This window comes from Puma concolor, chromosome B3 (genome assembly GCF_028749965.1).
Source record: "Puma concolor isolate L17-30 chromosome B3, mPumCon1.1.hap2, whole genome shotgun sequence".
In the NCBI taxonomy this organism is placed as follows: Eukaryota; Metazoa; Chordata; class Mammalia; order Carnivora; family Felidae; genus Puma; species Puma concolor.
The window spans coordinates 49,359,770-49,380,510 of record NC_141672.1 but is presented as its reverse complement, the minus strand read 5'-3'; the positions used below and the strand labels follow the sequence as shown (position 1 = coordinate 49,380,510).

The following is a 20,741-nucleotide window of genomic DNA, read 5'->3' as shown; positions in this document are numbered from 1 at the left end:
ATAGTTCTTTTATGCCAGCCTCAAAGTTCAATAAACATTTGCAGTTGTTTTTTTTTTTTTCAGTAAAGGAAAAAGAGGATAGCCTTTGCTGACACACAAATACATAGTTATACTAGAAATGAGTTGAGTATCTTGACGTTCCTGAATTTCTAGCCTAGGCAAGCGAACAAATCCAAGTCTGTGGGCACTGTGCCCTGCTGAGCTGAGAAGCACTGGCTTGCTATAAATTTTTAAGAAGAAAGCAGTTAGTAGAATAGTTATGAGTTCATCATGCCTTTTCTAGAATAAAAATATTGTAGAATGTATATTATCCAATGGAGGTGATGTGGTCCTGTGTAAGTCCTGACTTCAAAAAGTTTTCTGAGCCAACTCTTGTCTGCAGGAAACCTGCCATTGGTTTAGGCAGTAAGAGAATGGTAGGCTCACTTAGAGAAGGCCGAACTCATGTTTCACATTCACAAGTCAGAACTTCTTGGGCTATTTTAGAACGATTTGAAGCAGCAGAATCATGAGCTGCAGTCAACCTTAATCCAGAAATGAATGCATTGGGAGGAGAAATGGAGCAAGCACTGAAACTCCAGAAATGACCAACCGCTATCTTTGTCCCGATGGGTGGCCAAGCGATGGCTCTCATCACAAGCAAGTTTTGCAGTATGCTGGACATTAAAGTTATCTCTACACTAACAGAAGCAGGCTTCAGAGTCAGAACAGCTAGGCATGTGTGTCAGGGCAACCACAAACGTGTCTGGGAGGGGGCCTAGTGTTTGGTTTGAATTGGCCAGTACCACTTGCACGTTGAGAAGTGTGGAAACAATACCCCTGTGGATCCCTAAGTCCGCTGAGCTTGATGTGATGGGGAATCCAAAGGCAAAAGTGAACAGACCAGTTCTGATGTGAATTGACTGTCTGACCAAAGAAAAGCATAGTATTTTCTTCCTTACTGGGAAATACTGAAAAGATACTCACAGAGCACTTTTACTGAAAATGTTTTCTCTCTCCATACTCCTTATTTTCACAAAACGACCTATGTGCCTTTCAGATACTTCGCAGTTCTCATCATTTTCTGCATATTATTCAGTAGTTAAAAAAAAAAAAAAGAAAAACATTACCAAGTAAACAGGACTCATTACATTAGGAAGTAGATTTTGGAATGCAAAAAAAAAAAAAAAGAATGCTTTGGTTACTAAAAATAATGCCTTGACTTAGGCAAACAATACTTGGGTCAAAATAAACGTTAACATTGTTTAGAAAATTTAGTTGTATCTCTGATATAATTATCACCTTCTATTCAATAGAATTTTCTAAATAATGAAACGTCTTTTTTTAGTTGTCACTGTGTCGATCCAATTACATCTTCATCTGTAAATTTGTTTAAGTTGCTAACAAAAAGCAAATGCGGAAAATACAATGAATATATCTTCGGGATAATGGTGTTTATCCAAAAGTTACTATTAATTACAATGACAGAGTAATTTGGATTTCCTTTCTTAATTGCCTCTTATATTTCTCTCAACAGGCTTTACATCCATTTTTTATTTCTCATGAGGCTTCTTCTGGTTGGAAACTACCAAATTTCATCAGGTAAGGAGTACTAAATGTGAACCTGAAAAGCTTGTTGTGAAGGAACCCAAGTTTAGAAAATCCAAAGATGTGTCAGCTCTGGACAAACGTCTAGAATATGAACTAGGAAAAGTCCAGCAGGATCTCTAGTTATTTTAGTGGATCTGGCAGTTTGGTCCCCACACCAACAGCATCAGTGCCACCTGGAAACTTGTTAGCAATGCAAACTCTTGGGCCCTTCCTTGTGCTTTAACAAACTTGCCAGGTGTTTCTGATGCACACACAAGTCTGAGAATCTCTGCTTTAGATGGGCTTTATGGACCAAAGGAACAGAAAATATCTCCTCTGGATTGATGGGGATTTGATGGATTTGATGTCTCTTCTTCCTTTCTTTTCTCCATTGTATTTTCCTCCTTCCTGCAAGTTCATCCATTACTCATTTAGCAAGCTCAAGTTTGCGTCACAAAATCATACTACATTAAAACCTGTAATTACTGTCTTTATGACAACTTAATTGCTATCTAATATGGGACTCCATCAAAATTAGCTATGCAGTAGAAGTTGTCGACTAATTAACTTTTTTTAAATCCCTTTTTTAGGCTTTAGAAGGAAAACCTCTGTAGTCACATAAGACACATCTAGAAAAGGGTGCCCACTTTCTAAGACGGTTGCCTTTTATGCCTAATATCTGTAGGACATTCTCTTTACAAGTTAATATTTTTTTTTTTTTTTTTACATTTTTTATTTATTTTTGGGACAGAGAGAGACAGAGCATGAACGGGGGAGGGGCAGAGAGAGAGGGAGACACAGAATCGGAAACAGGCTCCAGGCTCCGAGCCATCAGCCCAGAGCCCGACGCGGGGCTCGAACTCCCGGACCGCGAGATCGTGACCTGGCTGAAGTCGGACGCTTAACCGACTGCGCCACCCAGGCGCCCCTACAAGTTAATATTTTTATTTGGGCTGCAAGTGTTGAAGTTTCACCTCTGAAGTCATCTGCAAGGATTGTGTGGTCCAAAAGGAGCTCATGTTCTCTTGTAGTGTTTAGGATATGTTTGAGGTCTGAACAGTATTTGTTATCTCTAATTCTGGAAGCCAGTCTTGATAGCTTCCCAGCAGCCATTTCACCACCAGCCTTAATGTAATTTGGTGTAATCCTGTGCATACCTATGAATGTCTGCTAATCTATGAATTATGCTGTCATTCTGAAGTGATTGCTAAATGCTGCCCCCAAAATGCCTTTGTTCAAGATATCCCTCCCTTGCAGAGATCTACATGATTTCTTCTCTGTAGCATGCATATTTCATGGGCAAGTAGGTATTGGAGTCTCTAAGACTGTTTCCTCGTTTGTAAACTGGAGACAATGAAAGAATCTACTTGTTAGTATTGTTGTAAGAAATAATGAAAATAATCTAGATGCACTTAGCACAGTGCCTGGCTAAATAAATATTAGCTATGATTAAAAAATTATTAATAGAATTATACATTCAAAAATGTCACCTTAGACTTCATACCATTAAAAACAAGCACAAAGGGGAGAGATCAAGTGTATCTCCCTTGCATGATTCCAACCACTACTACATTATATTTTCCATGGAGATTTACTGTTTTCAGCTCTCTGCTCTCTTAATTCCTTGGCCATTGCTGGAACTCCAGCATGGGGCCAGGTAGAATTAAATACATGATAGAGTGTAGGAATCCATCATCCATGGCCGACCTGTAGGGCTAGGAGAGCACAGAGTAGTGTCTGCAATTAGTTCCTCTAATACCTATCAGCCCTTTAGAGCAAAATCCAAAAGGCCAACGGGATGACCCAAGTGCAGGCATCAGAAGTCAGAAGGCATAAAGAGAACTCTGAAAGGTGATTTACCTCCCTAACCTCTATTCAACTTACAAAACACAACATGTATCCAATTTTTAAAGATTTCGGGAGAAGGAAATTTCCCTAATATCTTATATAGATACTGATATAAATAGATTTATGACTAATAAATCTAACAAATTGATGACTTTGGTGAGAGAAGGGATGCAGAGATAGGAAAGGAGATTCTTGGAACAGAGGTATATAAAACATTAGGATTAAATAAATGTCCAATAAAGAAGAGATTTCTGACTTTGAATTAGTGACATAGAAAAATGAGAAACATCTGGAATCTGTACTTATTTTGCTGGTCAGAAACACAGTTGAGGTCCTTTTTTAAATTGTTTACTTTGTAAAGACTTATTAAAAACAAATGTCTAAGGTGGTCAAGAAGAGAATGTAGTTTAATTCAGAACCCCAAGGCCTTAAAGGGAACTCTTTAATTTCAAAGAGTTTTTACTTTCCATCAACTAAGCTTAATTCTGTCTCCTCAAAGGAGTCCTTTTGTTCCATTTTAATACACAGTTGAAGAGTCAAAGGCTTACAGATCTATTTGAAATTTAATAGTACATTTTTGGGGGAAGATAGAGGACTCGTTTTTCTCATGATTCTTAAGTTATTTTATATGATTTTTCCATAACCAGCACTCCTCCATAATAAAATAATCTAATGGAAGGAGATCTACCTAGACATTGGCTCTTATTTTTATTAATGATGCAGTTGGGAATTATAAGTGAGGTTTCCCTCTTTTATTTCTGAGAAAGATTAGTTCTATGGATAGGCTTCTGCCCAAGACGGACTAGGGAGTGAGTATACAACAGGTTTATGGGTTACTTAAATCCTACTGTGTTCTCAATTGGGGCTTTCACATGCCCTTGCTGGGGCTCATAACTAGTCACTCACTAGAAGGAAAGCATGCCAATGAGGTGACCCAGGGTGTTGGGATTCTGAAGGGACCACCTCCCCACCCTCTCCCACCCTGGGGATTATTTCATGCCAATACCCTGCTGTGCCTTTTATCATCCTTTCTGCCTGTATGAGACAAGGGAGAAGGGAGGTGGGAGGGATGATGAAAAGGAGATTTCTGGAAGTGATATAGGTATTCTCTCCTCCTACATCAATCTGCTATTCTTCTTAAGTACTTTACAAGAAAGTAAATATTGTGAAGAGCCAGATCTCAGGTGAGCCATGGAATGGAATTGTACATTAGACATAAAGTGTATTAATGAAATTCTGGGGGCATACTGACTTCCCATGATGCTACTGCTGAACCAGTCTCATGCTGGTCTTCTGTATTCAGATCATGGTAATGAAGAAAGTCCCCGTGTCTTCTCTTTTTTATACCCAAGTTATTAAATTCAGGAGTGTGGACCACTTTACCTTACAAGAGGCAAGGGTTGAGGGCAGATGACCACATGCCAAAGCTGTCATTCTCAAAAAGAACAGAAGAATCTCCACTTATAGTTCAGACCACAGGCCTGGTTGTCTTTCTCATGAAGTAGCTTTACTGTAAATTAACAACTAGGAATACTTTGCGGGGATGGGGGGTGGGAGGAGGGGGGAGTGGTGTGGAGCTAAGTTTGCTTTCTAGGAGGCATTCCCGGAATCCCGTAATCATTAGCTTAGCTCTTGTTAAATTCATCATCCTCCAGCCTATTTTTTATTTTCTACTTGAAACATCTCTTTAGATAATGGTTTCCATAGAATGAATAGCCACTGTGTGGCTTCATGCTTTCTTTTATATATGCAAAACCTACCTTTGATTCATTTTGAGGACAGTCCTTGGTGTTCTCTCCCTACCCTATTCTTTATGGTTTAGTAAGCATCAGTCCTCTCTGCCTCCAGCCTTCATCTTTTTGGACTGAAAGGTGTGATAATTCTCCCTTACACTTGGCCTTTCTAGTTCCCTTTTCTGGACGTGCCCTGGAGTTTATTGGCGCAAAGAATTCCAAGCATATAGGGCAGTATATGTGCAAAAGCAGAATATAAATATTCACCAAACCTTTAAAACTACCCTAGGAAAAAAGTGTGTATTTTTTAAGATCTATATGGATTTTGTAATCCTAAAATAAAATATAAACCCATTGCTTTTATATAAGACCAATGTGGATTTTTTCCAACACACTGTGAAGCCTATAAAAATAACTCTTCTGTGTCTAGAGAGATGATGCCCACCAGTTACTCAAAATGGCTGCCAGGAACACTTCCATTAATTCTAGTTTATAGCTGAGAATGGCTTAAATTTTCATCTTAAGATTTATTACTTAATGTAATTTTAAAATATGGCTTAAATTTTAATTTTAAGATCCAGAGATGATCTAAAATAAAAATTTGGAGGAAAAGAATTCAGGTCGATTTTCTACTGACATGAAATGATTGTGTAAAAGACAGGCTATGATTATAAAGACAGCTTTGTCTGCGCTCCTTGTGTGTCAGGTCTTTGGTCTTACGTCAGCTGAAGGGGCCCACCTGGCTTTGACTTCTCCCATAGATGCTCCCTGGCTGAGGGGAGTGGAATTACCTTTCTGTGACCTCCCTGTACTGGCTATACTTCATGGACTTCCTGGGTACCCATCAAACTGTTTCCATTTTCATGAGATTTTACAGAACTTTAAGTCTTCTAGTTACAAATTGTTTTCTTTGTGAAACCCTCAGACATTTGCTTTCCCTCTTCATCACAATGGCAGGAATAGAGCTTTCACATGATTTTTTAATGGGATTCAGCTGCCCAAACTGCAGTGCCTTCAGCTGCACTTTGGAATTTGCTATGTCTCTGCCTTATTTTTCATTTGCAGATGTCTGGAACTCAACCTCTTCTCTCCTCTCCTCTCCTCTTCTCTTCTCTTCTCTTCTCTTCTCTTCTCTTCTCTTCTCTTCTCTTCTCTTCTCTTCTCTTCTCTTCTCTTCTCTTCTCTTCTCTTCCCTTCCCTTCCCTTCCCTTCCCTTCCCTTCCCTTCCCTTCCCTTCCCTTCCCTTCTCTTCTCTTCTCTTCTCTTCTCTTCTCTTCTCTCTCTCTCTTTCTCTCTCTGTCTCAACCAGCAAGAGCTCATGGACATGAGCTGTATCCTTGCAAATGTGAACCTATCAGTAGATATTCCCAAATGAGGCAAATGTCACCCTATTTCAGCCAGTTTCAGCTATGGTCACACATTTTTTAAGAAAATAGATATGCACTGGAGCACCAGGTGCCTGTCAGCACCAGGCAGTCACCGGCCATCAAGTGTGACCATGAGCCAGAACAAATCCAGCTTGAGCCCTGTGGTCAGCGGTGGGGAGAGGAGCAGCCAGCATATGAGAGATAAAGGGGAGTCAAAATAATTCAAAGATCAGGGCAGGCTTGACACCCAAGACACAGGAAGACGATTTGTAGGAAGAGTCTCTGACACCAGGGTGCATGGAGTCTGCAGGAACCACAGGGACAAAGCATGAGGAAGCACAAGGCAAGTGTATGTGCCAGCATCAAAGGAGCCCTTCTGATCATTTCCTGCTTCTGAATGTCTCCACATTCCTGTGGGACTGACAGTAAGCCCAGTATAGGTGGGAACAGGGGAATGAGATGAGAACAGGCACAAAGAATCTGATGTATCTTTTAGTAGGAGGGGCAGTGACATAGAGGAGGAAGAATTCTTTAAAAGCACACATAGGAACATTAAACATAATGTAGTTTGCCAAGTCCATTCACACCGACTGAAAATTCCTCTGTCTTCTAGGTTTACACATGCCTATCTCATCTCTTCTTTTGAAGCAGACTGCTTTTTAAAATCTTTATCCTATAAAATTCAACATATTATCTCCTGTGACAGACCTTGTTTCTGCGCTCCATAAGTAAACATCACCCAATACGTCCTTCCACCCCTAAACTAACAAACTCCATCTTTTCTTTGAACCCCAGCATATTATCTCTTGGCCCAGTTCTCAGTGTTTCCATTTTCCACCATCTGCAAAATCTTCCCTGTCTTCAGAGCCCATAACAGTACAGATCTATGCACGCTGGGGACAGGAGTGTCCCAATATCGAATTAGTTACTTTGACCATCTTGCTTGGCCTGTTGTGTACATGTTGTATGGAAAACAGGTCCTTGTCCTGGTTCCATCTTGCACTGGCCATGAACATGAGGCAAGTGTCTTTCTTTCCTTGAGCTTCTCCTGCCTATTCCAATGAGCTATGGTAAGAATCAGATGAAGTAATGGAAGGGAAAGGATTATAAATTTTAAAGTACTACGGAAGGCATTGTTATAAAATATGGGTCCTTGGCTCACATTGAGGTGGGGTACCTTCAGTCATTCTTTTAGCTTGTTTATATAACCTCTGGTGAAATATTAATAGTTGCTAAGTGGCATACATTTCAGTATTGCTTATTTCTTCTGTGGCTTTCACAGGGCAGTCACACCTGCCATGAACTGATAATTCCTCAGAAGGGTTGGGGTGGAAAGACATGTAACTAAAAGGGACTAGGAGGCCTCCGGTTAATGAGACATCTTAGATAGGAGTCATTTTAGCTACTCCAACCCAGAAAAGGACAAAAACAACGGCGGCAATATTGTAAAAACCATGGCAAAACAGCCAATAACTTAGCACTGTTTCTTTTCATTTGAAATTTCCATTCACCCATGTTTGATCTCATAGCTACCACCATCATGGACATCAAATTTTACTGATGTCCTACTAGCTCCATTAAATTTCAACACATATTTTTACTTATCAATTATGTGCCAAGCCCTCTGCAAAGTGTGTAACAATGAGTAATTTACAGATTATTCCTTAAGAAACTCACATACGGATAAACACACACATAAATAATATTCACTGTGAACGTTGCTACAGGGGAGGTATATTCAAAGTGCAGGGGGAGTACAGAAGTTGGAGTAACTCAGCCAACTCTGTATGGGAAGCTGGAGAGGAGGTAGCATGTGATCTGGGCCTTTAAGGATGAATAGAACTTGGTCAGAGAGTGAATACAGTCCAGTAGTTTAGTACATGGGCTGTGGGGCCAGCCCAACTGGTTCAAATCCCGACTCTGTCACTTCCCACCTGCAAAACTTGGCTAGTTACGTATCTTTTGATGCGTCCGTTTTCTTATTTCTACCATATGATATTATATGATACTAACAGAGCCTACCTCAAGGGTTATCATGAGCAGAAATCAGTTCAGGCATGCATAGTACTCAGAACAGGTCCTGTCATGTGGACAACCATTTAATTAGTAGTCATTATTATTGTTATTATTATTCTTCACCAAGTCAACAAGCAGGAAAGAGATTCTTGGAAGTCTTAGAGACCTGGTCTCTGAATTTAAGAGATTTCTTTTTTTTTTTTTAACTTTTTTTTTAAACCTTTATTTATTTTTGAGACAGAGAGAGACAGAGCATGAACGGGGGAGGGTCAGAGAGAGGGAGACACAGAATCTGAAACAGGCTCCAGGCTCTGAGCTGTCAGCACAGAGCCCAACACGGGACTCGAACTCACGGACTGTGAGATCATGACCTGAGCGGAAGTCGGCCGCTTAACCGACTGAGCCACCCAGGCGCCCCTGAATTTAAGAGATTTCTGTGGTCATGATTATTATTATTCAAAACAATAAAGCTAAAACGTATGTGCCAGGCACTCGACACCTTACATATGTAGCTTGACTTCATTCTCATTGTGGTTCTGAAAGTCACAAAATTGTACACTGAAATATCAGTAATGCTACAAAGAATATGAAGTGAAAAATAAGTGGCACGTAGGGTGGATGAAAGAGAAGTACAAAAGGAAGGATATTTATAACCTAAAGTAAGGAGGCAAAAGTCAAAGGGTTTGCAAAATAAATGGTAGGCTTGAGCCAAATGAGGTTCCAGACATGGTTTTTTGTTGTTTTTATTTTCATGTTTTGTGTTTTTAGTTTTTGTGTTTGTTTCCTTGCATGCTTATTGACAGGCCTGCCCTTTCCAGTCTACTCCAGTTCCCAGTGCCCATCTCCTACCCAAGCCTGAAAACATTTCAGTATTGAAGTTTGTGACATACGGACAAGGATCTAGAACCTGAAATTGGCAGCTTCTCACGTGTGTCAAACAGTGTTTTCATGCCAGGCACTGTGATAGGTACTTTGAGACACATGATCCATATAACATGCTGAATAAAGGTATTATTATCACCAATTTACATATGAGGAAACTGAGTGTGAGAAGGGCTAAGCTCTTAAAAGGACAGGGTCAGAGGCACCAAAGCAGGGAAGTACATGGAGTGTTTGAGACTCATTTGACTGGAAAAGAGGATTCGTGCAGGGGAGTTGTAAGAGCACAGGTAGAAGGGGTTGGATGAGGGATGCCTGGGTGGCTCAGCCGGTTAAGCGTCCGACTTCGGCTCAGGTCATGATCTCACAGTTCGTGAGTTCGAGCCCTGCAGCAGGCTCTGTGCTGACAGCTCAGAGCCTGGAGCCTGCTTCGAATTCTGTGTCTCCCCCTCTCTCTGCTCTTCCCCCACTCATGCTCTGTCTCTCTCTCCTCCAAAAAAAAATTAAAACATTAAAAAAATTAAAAGAAGAGGTTGGATGTTCTTGAAGGCCAGGCTCAGGAATTAGAACATGGCTACATGAAGGTAATAAGTGATAAGCTTCCTTTTCTTATTAATGGCTTTATGAAACTCACCCACAGCAAACATAAGGGCTGCCACAAGGCTCGCTATAAAATGGGAGAGGTGCTGGGAAGGGCGGAAGATGTTCACTCGTCTTTGGAGAATGCTCCGCTCTAGGCAGGGATGGTCCTTCAGCTCTCATGACAACATAAGGGAGGAAGGCCTGTCCAACAAATATTCTCAGCTGAGCTTTTATTCATATATTATGTCATTTTTAAGAAAATGGCCACTCGGTTTCCCTCCCTAGATTCCAGTCCTTGAGATCTGAGTAATATTTAAGTCTTACACAGTAGAGCGCCCTAAAATCAAGAGCAAACTCTTTAACCTTTGATTCTAAGAAGTTCTTTCTGGTATTTCTCCTGTTTACTTTTCCGCCCTCATCTTGCTCCACTCCCATGATGCACCTCGGCCATACTATTGTTCCCGGAAAGCACCAGGAACAACAGTGCTTTTCTCCAAAGCACTGCAACAGGCCACACACTACCCCTAACCTCCATAATGCTTTGCTCTTACTTCTAGGATACAACCTCTCACTGAGAATGTGCTTTTTGTCTAGATTAGACTATAAGCTCCATGATGGTAGGAACACTTGTTCTCTACTGATTTCCTGCATCTGACACATCTCAGCATGTAGTCACTACTCTGTAACAATTTTCCAAATGAACAAGTAAATGATTAAATGAGAGAGTAAGTGTTCTGATCCCCTGGTCCTTATGGTTCACCTTCACCTTCACCTTGCCAGTGAACTTTCCCCTCTCTAATTGTCTGTCTGACCCTAGATTCCCCCCAACACCAACTTGATCATCGATTTCCATGTCACTTTCCAGGTCTTACATATCCCCCACTCTATTTACCATCTGACACATGCACACGCTCACCACCACCAAAAACAACAAAATCTGTTTTCTCTCTCCTTTCTGGTGGTCATCCTTTGCCAAAACCTATCATTCTGTTGCTGTTAGCCATGAAACATTTTGTGTCTCTTGGGTTTCCTCTCAGATCTAACAATTAGGTTTGAATGGGCTCATCTGGAAAAAAAAGATATGGGGATGGCAGCCACATCTCGATTCTATAGCATTGTTGTTGGCAGTTCTTAGAATAGAGAGGAAGTATGTGTCCTTATAGTGTGTGTGTGTGTGTGTGTGTGTGTGTGTGTGTGTGTGTGTGTGTGGTCTATCAACCTGCAGCTGGGGACGGTCTGGCTAACTCTCATGGAATGAGTAGCCTGGGAAGAACATTTGATACCTGCCTGCTCATTGGAAAGGGGAAGGCCCTAGCTGGGCAGTCCCAGCTCTAGGGGCTCAGGAGGAGCTCTGCCTAGCAGGCCAAACCTGGTAGTCCAGTACTGGCAATAATAATAATTGCTAACACCTATGAGAACTCCCTATGTTCCAATCACTGTGCTAAGCACTTAACATAGATTATTTCAATTCTTTCTTACATCAGCCCTATATGGTGGGAGCTCTTATTACTCCTGTTTTGTAACTAAGGAAACTGAGGCACAGAGAAACTAAGTAGCTTGCACAAGATTACACACTAAGTGATGGAGCCAGGATTAGAACCCATGCATTCCAACAACAGAACTCCATCCAGTATGGAAGAGTTCCAAGCAGGTAGCCCTTAATCACTGAGAGTTAGAATGTGGAAGCAACACACATACAAAAACAAACATCTGTTTTTACGGTATAGCTCTCACAACTGGGGAAAATAGAAGAATCGTTTGCTTTAAGGAACAGATAAAGAGGTTCGTTAAAAGTATCTTCCAGGGGCGCCTGGGTGGCTCAGTCGGTTAAGCAGCCCACTTCAGCTCAGGTCACGATCTCGCAGTCCGTGGGTTCGAGCCCCGTGTCGGGCTCTGGGCTGATGGCTCAGAGCCTGGAGCCTGCCTCCCATTCTGTGTCTCCCTCTCTCTCTGCCCCTCCCCCGTTCATGCTCTGTCTCTCTCTGTCTCAAAAATAAATAAAACGTTAAAAAAAAAAGTATCTTCCAAACATGTTGTATTTCTCAGGATGTTTATAAATTTGTAAATGTATTCCATTATACATACAGGGAGATTAAGGGAGCACTGGGCTGCCACACATTGAACTGCAAGTTCCCAGGAATTGTGCAGTGCACAGACTGCTCAGCCTTACACGGTGGCTCCAGAAGGCATGCTTCTTTATACCCATAAATTAATATAGGGACCAAATGACAATGTATTAATGGGGCTTGAGCTAGTGTGTCCTTCAAAAACTAAATAAAGGAAAACATGAAACAATGATAACCTGCCGATCATAATAGAATAGAAAGAAGATGTCTTTCCCAGTGTGGCTGCAGAGAGACTCTGCAATCTCCTCTGTCACCACCCCTTCCCAATCGAATTATCAGCGTCACTTGCCACTGTTCCTTGTACACACATCTTCCCATACTTCCTAAATTGTGTAAATGCTTCTTCCCTCTTCCTCAGCCTCTCCCCATCTTTCTTTACTTATTACCTCCTTCTTCAAGATGTAGATATTCTTCGATCCATTCATTCAACAGATGTTTTGGGAGCACCTACCATAACCCAGGCCTTGAAGAAGATGCAAAGTGACAGAGATGAGGAAGGTGTTCCTCAACCCCAGGTTGCTCACAGTCTAGAGGGGATTAAACAAAGTGAGTCTTCTCTAGGAAGTTTTATAAACATTCTCTTTTCTTCCCCCCATCTAGAGGAATTCTCATGTTCTGGAAACATGTACAGTGCATTTCCGTATGGGTTAAGGAACGATGCAAAACACTTAAAACTAATACACTGTAGAAAAACACAATATTTTGAAAAATGTAAATCAGTAAGTTTATATGTCTGTATCTCTTCTGGTCCATTTTGTGAGGGGGCAATAAAAATGGAAAGTTAAAGTTCAGTTGATTTTCTCTAGATACTTACCAAATTCTTGACATCACATTTTACTGTGTTGTTAAGATTCAAAGAGTCTACCCAGTGCTTGTGCTGAGCAAAAGAAACGTATATATCATTCTAGCCTGGAAATGATTTTTTTTTTCATTAAGTGTGTGAGGCTTAAGCCAAACAACTATATGTAGTATGAAAATAATTTCATCCCCAAAGACATAAAGTAACAGATTATCTTATGAGAACCATCACAGGTGAAAGACTTTAAAAAATATCCTCTACTATGGATATGAAGCCTCAGCTGGCCATGCATGTTCCATTTGAGACACAAAGCCTTATCTTAGTAGACTATGAGCTCCTTTCGAGCAGGAACTGTGTCTTATTTACTTGTCTAGTTCAAGCACCCAACATAGGGCTCAGTAAGTATTTGTGAATATGTTATTCTGCTGATCAAAGTGGAAGTGTTTGTTGTTCTCTGACGGTTTGTCATATTCTCTAATGTTCTCAAGAAAGAGGTATCAGAGTTAATGTTTGGGGTTTTGGGGGATAGGGCAGAAAGAAGAATTGTTTTTCTTTGTTTTTGAGTTAGGTCATCAATCATGAGAGACCAGGATGAAATCAAGAACCTTGTCCACCAAGACAGCTTAGATATTGGCCCACTGACCATCCCACTTGATGAGTTACAGCCGTTAGATGACTTTATCTTCTCTGTGATGAGTACACTTATTACTTTGAAGTTTTGCTATATTTTCACCTTGTAACCAGCCCAGTCTATGGCTCTAGACCTCACATGTCTTCCAAAGGCATTAAGATGTTCCAAGCCTTCCCACCGCCCCATACCACTGCTAAGTACACCTTGGTCTAGATCACCTGTGAGATCAATTTATAAATAGGAAGTACCTTAAGAATCATGCTTGGTCTGAAAAACACTATATATATATATATATATATATATATGTCATCTCACCTTCAATGGAATGTGGAATATTGCTGTTACAACCGTCTTCCTGTTCAACCTGGCAATGGCATTTGGTTTGACTTGGTGATGAGAAACGTAACAAAACTCTGAGAAATTTTCCTTCCAGAGCACTTCTTTTTTTTAATTTTTTTTCATGTTTATTTATTTTTGAGAGAGACAGAGACAGAATTCAAGTGGGAGAGGGGCAGAGAAAGAGAGAGAGAAGGAGACACAGAATCTGAAACAGGCTCCACACTCTGAGCTGTCAGCACAGAGCCCGATGCGGGGCTGGAACTCATGGAATGTGAAATCATGACCTGAGCTGAAGTCGGACACTTAACCAACTGAGCCACCCAGGCTCCTTCCAGAGCACTTCTTAAGGAAGCTTGGTTGCTTTATAGGAAATTTGTATTGCCTAGCATTCATGAAATGCCCCTTCAGTACATTATTGAGAAATTTCAAGGCCAAATAAACACATTTCATCTAGACACATTTAGAATTCACAATAAAATAAGTAAAAAGATGAGTTGATGAAATAAGGGCATTTTTACCATTTTATTCCACACGTATTTGTTACTTTCTCTCCTGTCCTATAATAACTTCTCAACGTAGTGGCACCCATATACATTTTCAAAGGATTTTCATATTCTTATGTATGGAATTATATAGTGTCAGTAAATCCGTTACAAATTCTCATTTCCAACTCTCACAGTTTGGCCATAAAGATTCAGAAAGAAACCAAGACCTTAAGGAGAAGCTAGTGGTTGCAGATGCAGGGTCTTTATTGTTTGTTTACATCATACACATCTTGGTTGGCCAAACCAAAATGGTTTAAGTTGTGATGTATCATGTAGGTCCCCACTGCCTGCCTTCAGGTGTTTGTTTGGAAGAAGACATGTGCCCACCCAGGGCACCAAATCCTCCGTGTTTTACCCTGTCATCCGTCCACTGCTGGTGTGGACACTGTTGTGTCAACTCTCTGCTAATGTTCTTCTAATGATCTAGTGACAGACGGGCCCTTATTGATCTGAAATAGACTCCTCAATTTGAAATTTGGGTAGTTAGTAGTAAAAGGAAAACTTTTTTTTATCTTCAAGAAATATGTTGTTAAAAATAACAGCTATAGGGGCGCCTGGGTGGCTCTGTCGGTTAAGCGGCCGACTTCGGCTCAGGTCATGATCTCGCGGTCCGGGAGTTCGAGCCCCCTGTCGGGCTCTGTGCTGACGGCTCAGAGCCTGGAGCCTGTTTCGGATTCTGTGTCTCCCTCTCTCTGACCCTCCCTCGTTCATGCTCTGTCTCCCTCTGTCTCAAAAATAAATAACGTTAAAAAAATTTTTTTAATAAAAAAATAAATAAGTAAATAAAAATAAATATAAAAATAAAAATAACAGCTATAGTTTTTTAATTCCTACATGTGCATTTTTTTCCCCTATGTTTTGGTTCTCATAATGAATAAATGTGGTTCTTCTTCCTAGGAACCAACTCTTCCTAAAGTTAAAAATGCCCACTGATAGGGAACTGATATTAGGTTGATATTTGTTCTCATTGTATTTTCCCTGCTCTGGTATCCTCCTGCAAAACAGCTACAGTATGATATTCATCCTTTGCAACCAAGTAAACTATGATGTGGGGCATGAAAGAAGTCCTGTATATATTTGGGCTCTTTCCTCCAGAATTACATAAAATAGATTTCATACCTGCTTCTCCCTCCTGTTGAGGCTGGACTGTATCTCAGTCATTTGTTTACTCATTTACTTAATTCATACCCTCATTCAAAGCATTTTTTTAAGTTTATTTATTTATTTTGAGAGAAAAAGAGAGGGCACGAGCGCACATGAGCAAAGCAGGGGCAGAGAGAGAGGGAGAGAGAGAATCCCAAGCAGGCCCCGCACCGTTAGCATAGAGACTGACACAGGCTGGAACTCACGAACCATGAGGTCATAACCTGAGCCAAAATCACGAGTCAGATGTTTAACCAACTAAGCCACCCAGGCATCCCTCAAAGCATTTATTAAGAACCAATCATTTGCTAAGACATAAAAAAATAGAAAATGGTGAAGATCCTTGCTATTTCCTCGGGGAGGCAATATCGACATGCATGAAACAATTTAAGAGTTATTTAAAGTATGTGAAATTTAGTTGTGATAAGAATAATAGATGATATTTACATAGCATTTTCTAGGTGCCAGAAACTCTTTATGCGTTTTACATGTATCAATCCTCACAACAATCTTGCCAAGCAGCCCCTTTAATGATCCCATTTTATAGGTGGTAAAACTGAAGCACAGAGTGATTAACTAGTAGCTGGTAAATAGCAGAGCCAGGATATGAATCCAGGCAGTCTGGCTCCCGAGTCCAGGCTCTTTGGCCACAGTCTACCATTGTACATATATTCAGTGTAGAATTAAATGTTGCAGCAGCTTTCGTTCACCGTAGGAAGCCCCCTCAGCTTCTCAAGACCAGATCGAGAAAAAACACTCAGAGAAGCTGCCCATTATGGTTCCAGAGTGTTTCTTCTCTATGACAGCCCGGAGAGGTGGAGCTCTTCCTTCCCACCAGGCACTCCACTCCCTGTGGTTTATATTGTAACCTTAGCAGGTTTCGTTCACCATAGGAAGCCCCCTCAGCTTCTCAAGACCAGATCTTCCATGGACAGTGTCCATGATGATGTACAGTGTAGAGGGAAGACTTGGACTTTCTTGGGAAGCAAGGACGGTGAGAAGAAAAACTGGGACTTGGAAATGAATACAGTATGATAGGAGGAATGACCAGCCTACAAAATGGAATGAGAAAATTTTTATATAGGGCTTTGAGCACGAGGCCTAAAAGTTCAAACAGAAATCCATAGGCAAGTGTAAAAGCCAAGACCTGGCTCATGCGTGACTGATGTAATTACAGCTCTGGAATGTACCTTGGAGAGCATCACTTCCAACTCCTTCCTTGGTGATTATGGAATCCAAAGATCCAAAGGGTTAAAATGATTGTCAGTGTCACTTACCTAGTGGCAGAGCTAGGACAGGGCAGAGCTGTCCCGATTCATCATTTAATGCTGTTTCTAATGTTTCAGGCCTGGAACTCTGGAAGGTTCCCCTAGGAGAAGCATTTGGTTCAGCTTAGAAGGGAGAGACAGAGGCAGGGTGACCCATGAGGCATTAGTGCAAAACCCAGGTGAACATACGAGGCCTGTGCTTGGTGGAGATGGGGGTCACTGATGAAGGAAGGGAACGGGTCAGGGTGCCTCCAAGTTGACATAGCTTTGACAGAAATAGGGAAAGTGGACAAAGATGCCACTTGGGCAGAGAGATCATCAGTCTGGGTTTAGTACCTGTGAGAGAGAGGTGACTTACACCTCGTCCATACGGCACCTTCTATAACATGGTGATTAGATCCCAAGGCTCTCTGCAATTTTGCTGCTGAGCGGTTACCACCATCATCAGTGTGGTAGAAAGTTCTTGCCAAGACTGAGATGAAATGCTTTGACACGCATTGTCTGCTCCATCCTGGCCTTCTGTTTGGTGGTTTCTTCTGCCGCCAGTCTGCCTCATGTGTGTTCACTCCCCTCAAAGGTTGAGCAGAATAGTGGTAAAGGGTGTAGGTTCTGACAGCAAATGGCCCAAGTTTGGATCCTACTCTGCAGCTCTATACTTGTGTGACTTGGACAGATTGTTTAAGTTCTTTGTGACTCAGTTTCCTTGTCCGTAAAATGACACTGTGATCAGTACTTAACCTCCTAGCACTAATGTGAGTGCAAATTAATTGATCCATGTAAAGCACTTAGAATAGTACTTAGAATAAGCGGTAGCTGTGATTGTTGCTCTTCTGTGATTCCACTCTGCTCCATTATGATTCCAGAGTGTTCTGTCTCTGTGACGGCCTGGAGAGATGAAGCTCTTCCTTCCCACCAGGCACTCCACTCCCTGGGGCTGCTGTTGTAACCTTAGAGGGTTTTGTTCACCACAGGAAGCCCCCTTGGCTTCTCCAGCAAAGGGCATCCTGTGCCCCCTGCTCCCCATCACATCTGAGTCCCTGCCCAGTAAGCCACCTTTCACCGTCACACATACACACACACAACCCAAGATTGTTTTCAGGGGAAAATGATCCCTTTCTCTATTTTCATGCAAACTTATGACATAAAATTGTGATCAGGCCATCCAGCTTTCACCCAGGAACTCTCAAATTCAGTAGACCACCCTATCCTGGAGTTCACCTAGTTAAAGTTTCAAAAGTAAACTGTCTGCTTCTGACACCGGTCTGAGAGGGATTAAAAGCAAAGAGGGAGGGAGGCAAACCATAAGAGACTCTTAACAAACTGAGGGTTGATGGGGGCAGGGGCAGGGGAAAATGGGAGATGGGCACTGAGGAGGGCACTTGTTGGGATGAGCACTGGGTGTTGTACGTAAGCGATGAACCACGGGAATCTACCCCTATAACCAAGAGCACACTTTACACACTGTATGTTAGCCAATTTAACAATAAGTTATATTAAAAAATAATAATAAATAAAATAAATAAAAAATAAAAACAGATTTTACCCCCCCAGTAAATAAATAAATAAATAAATAAATAAATAAATAAATAAAAGCAAAGACCTGAGAGGCAGCAGGACCTCGAGGCAAATCTAGGTTTCACATTTCCTAGCTATATGACTTTGGATCACATAACACCTCTGAGTCTTGAGCTCTTCACTTATAAAATAGGAATATTAACACCTATCTTGCTTGTTATAAGGATTACAGGTTTATAACCTTTACAAAGCATATCACCTGGCACATAGTAAGTGCTCGATAAACTCTGACTCTTATTATTATTGTTGTTATTGTTGCTGCCATGACTGCATCATCCTCCAAGCTGTAACAGATGTTATGTATTTCTTTTTTTAATTTTTTTTTGAGGGGGGAGTGCAAGTGACTGAGGGGCAGAGAGAGAGAGAAGTGGGGCTCATCCTAAGTGGGGCTCGTGTTCACCCAAAATGGGCTCGAGCTCACCTGATGAGGGACTCGAACTCACGAATCGCAAGATCATGACTTCAGCCGGAGTCAGATCTTTAACCAACGGAGGCACCCAGGCACCCGGTGTATGTATTTCTATATCATTAAGGAAATGACTATAAAACCAACCCCAGTTATGAGTACACTCAATGTTTAAAAATACCCTAAAGATTTTATTTTAGCTTTTTTTTTTTGGCTTTAATAACTCAACCAAGTTGTTGCTGGCGATGACAGGTGATGTACAACATTAGAAGCCATCAGAGCAAAGCAGCAGCCAAACCGTAAGCTCATTGTTTTGATTTCATCTAGAATGTTGGCTCCTTAGGGTGGAGGTGCCAATGGGCCACTAGCCAAGAATTTCAGTTATCTCTGTTGGCCAGAGGAACTCAATGCCATGAGGCGCTGAGCTATTACAGAATGAGCCGTTTGAAGAGACTCTTCACTACTAGAAGTTTCCAAGTCAATATGGTGATGCTACTGTCTGCCCTTTTCCATATTCTTTATAAAAATATCACAGGCCATGGAGCAGTTTTAGGCTTTTTTTGATAGTTCTCTGAGGTACACAGATAAGCTAGACATGAAAATTCACAGCTGGCTTCATCTAACACTGAATTTTAAATGTAGAGTGAGGTGACTTCTCTAGAAATACAGATGAGGGGGCAGAGACACCCCCAAATCTCTAAGGGGTTCTGTGCAAATGGCACCAGATTCATGACTGTGCCTGTCCATGAAGGTAACCTTGAGGGTCCTTCAGACAAATCTTAACTGCAGTGGTATTCTTATTCTTCCTCTGGGCATTCAACAGAAAAAGGCAAGGCTTAGCCTTGCAGCAAGATGGAAATGAGCTCAGTGGATCCCCAGTAGTCAAGGGCTATTTGGGTTAGAATTCTGGCAGACAATTTGTCACACATATTATCTTTCTTTTGTATCATGTTCTCTGGCACTGCCATTGTCTATATTACTCTGCTGTCATTTGTTCCCTTCTAATTTGGTTTTAGACATCTTAAAAGATGGATTTTCGTTAGATACTAAACACAGGGAGAAGTTTAAAATAAAAAGGTATTCTATAAGTTTCTGCTTGATTATTTAACAAAAATTATAAATAACAGGGGACAGAAAAGCTGCCCTCTGATGAGATATCTTCTAGACTTGGCAACAGTAGGACCCAAACAGAGGTTCTAATTTTCCTATTCCCCGTAAGTCAAATTCGAGTAGAGCGCCTTAACATCTCTTAATGCTGTTACTAGCCTAGCCTGCCCCGCATCCCACTCTGATATGCCACTGTCTGTGCCTGTCGCGGCTCTGGCTTAAAGAGTTCTGACTCATCTCAGCTTTGAGGAATTAAATGGAAAGATATAAAAAAGCTCACAGATCCTGTGAAAAGGTCAGAAAATCAGACTCAGAACCCAGGTAGGGAAGAGAGGAAGCTCACAGCCCAGCTCTCATGTCACATAAACAGCGTGGCTCAGCCACTGCCGTCTCTGGGGACCCTGTGCCGTGGCTGGTCCTGTTGTCCCTGGACAGTGGTTGCCATCACCTCTAAAATGAGCCCTAACCTGTCCAGACTTCTCTATGTCATTCACTCCAATATTAAATTCCAGAGGAAACACCCAATTAGCCTCCTACCAAACACAAAGTGGTGATGTCCCCAGAATACACGTTGGGGATTCGGGTGATAGGCAGCCAAAATACTTTAAATATTTGCTTTCTCTTCCATCCTCCTCTATTTTCTCCCTTTCTACCTTAAATCTAGTATAGAGCTTCTGGGTTTTTTCCAAAAATATTTTTTGATCCTTATAGTATTATTATTCCCATTTCACAGATAGAAAGACCAAGTGTCTTCATTCAGGATGCTATAACAAAATGCCATAGACTGAGTGGCTTAAACAACAAGCAT

General features: G+C 41.3%; 1 protein-coding gene across 1 annotated transcript in view; it reads left to right on the top strand.

The window, feature by feature from the left end:
- FRMD6 (FERM domain containing 6) overlaps positions 1–20,741 on the top strand; it is a 241,979-nt gene that overhangs the window by 76,162 nt on the left and 145,076 nt on the right. Inside the window, exon 3 of the mRNA XM_086709760.1 lies at positions 1,517–1,581. The gene's annotated coding sequence lies outside the window, so the exon portion shown is untranslated. The remainder of the gene's footprint in view (positions 1–1,516; positions 1,582–20,741) is intronic.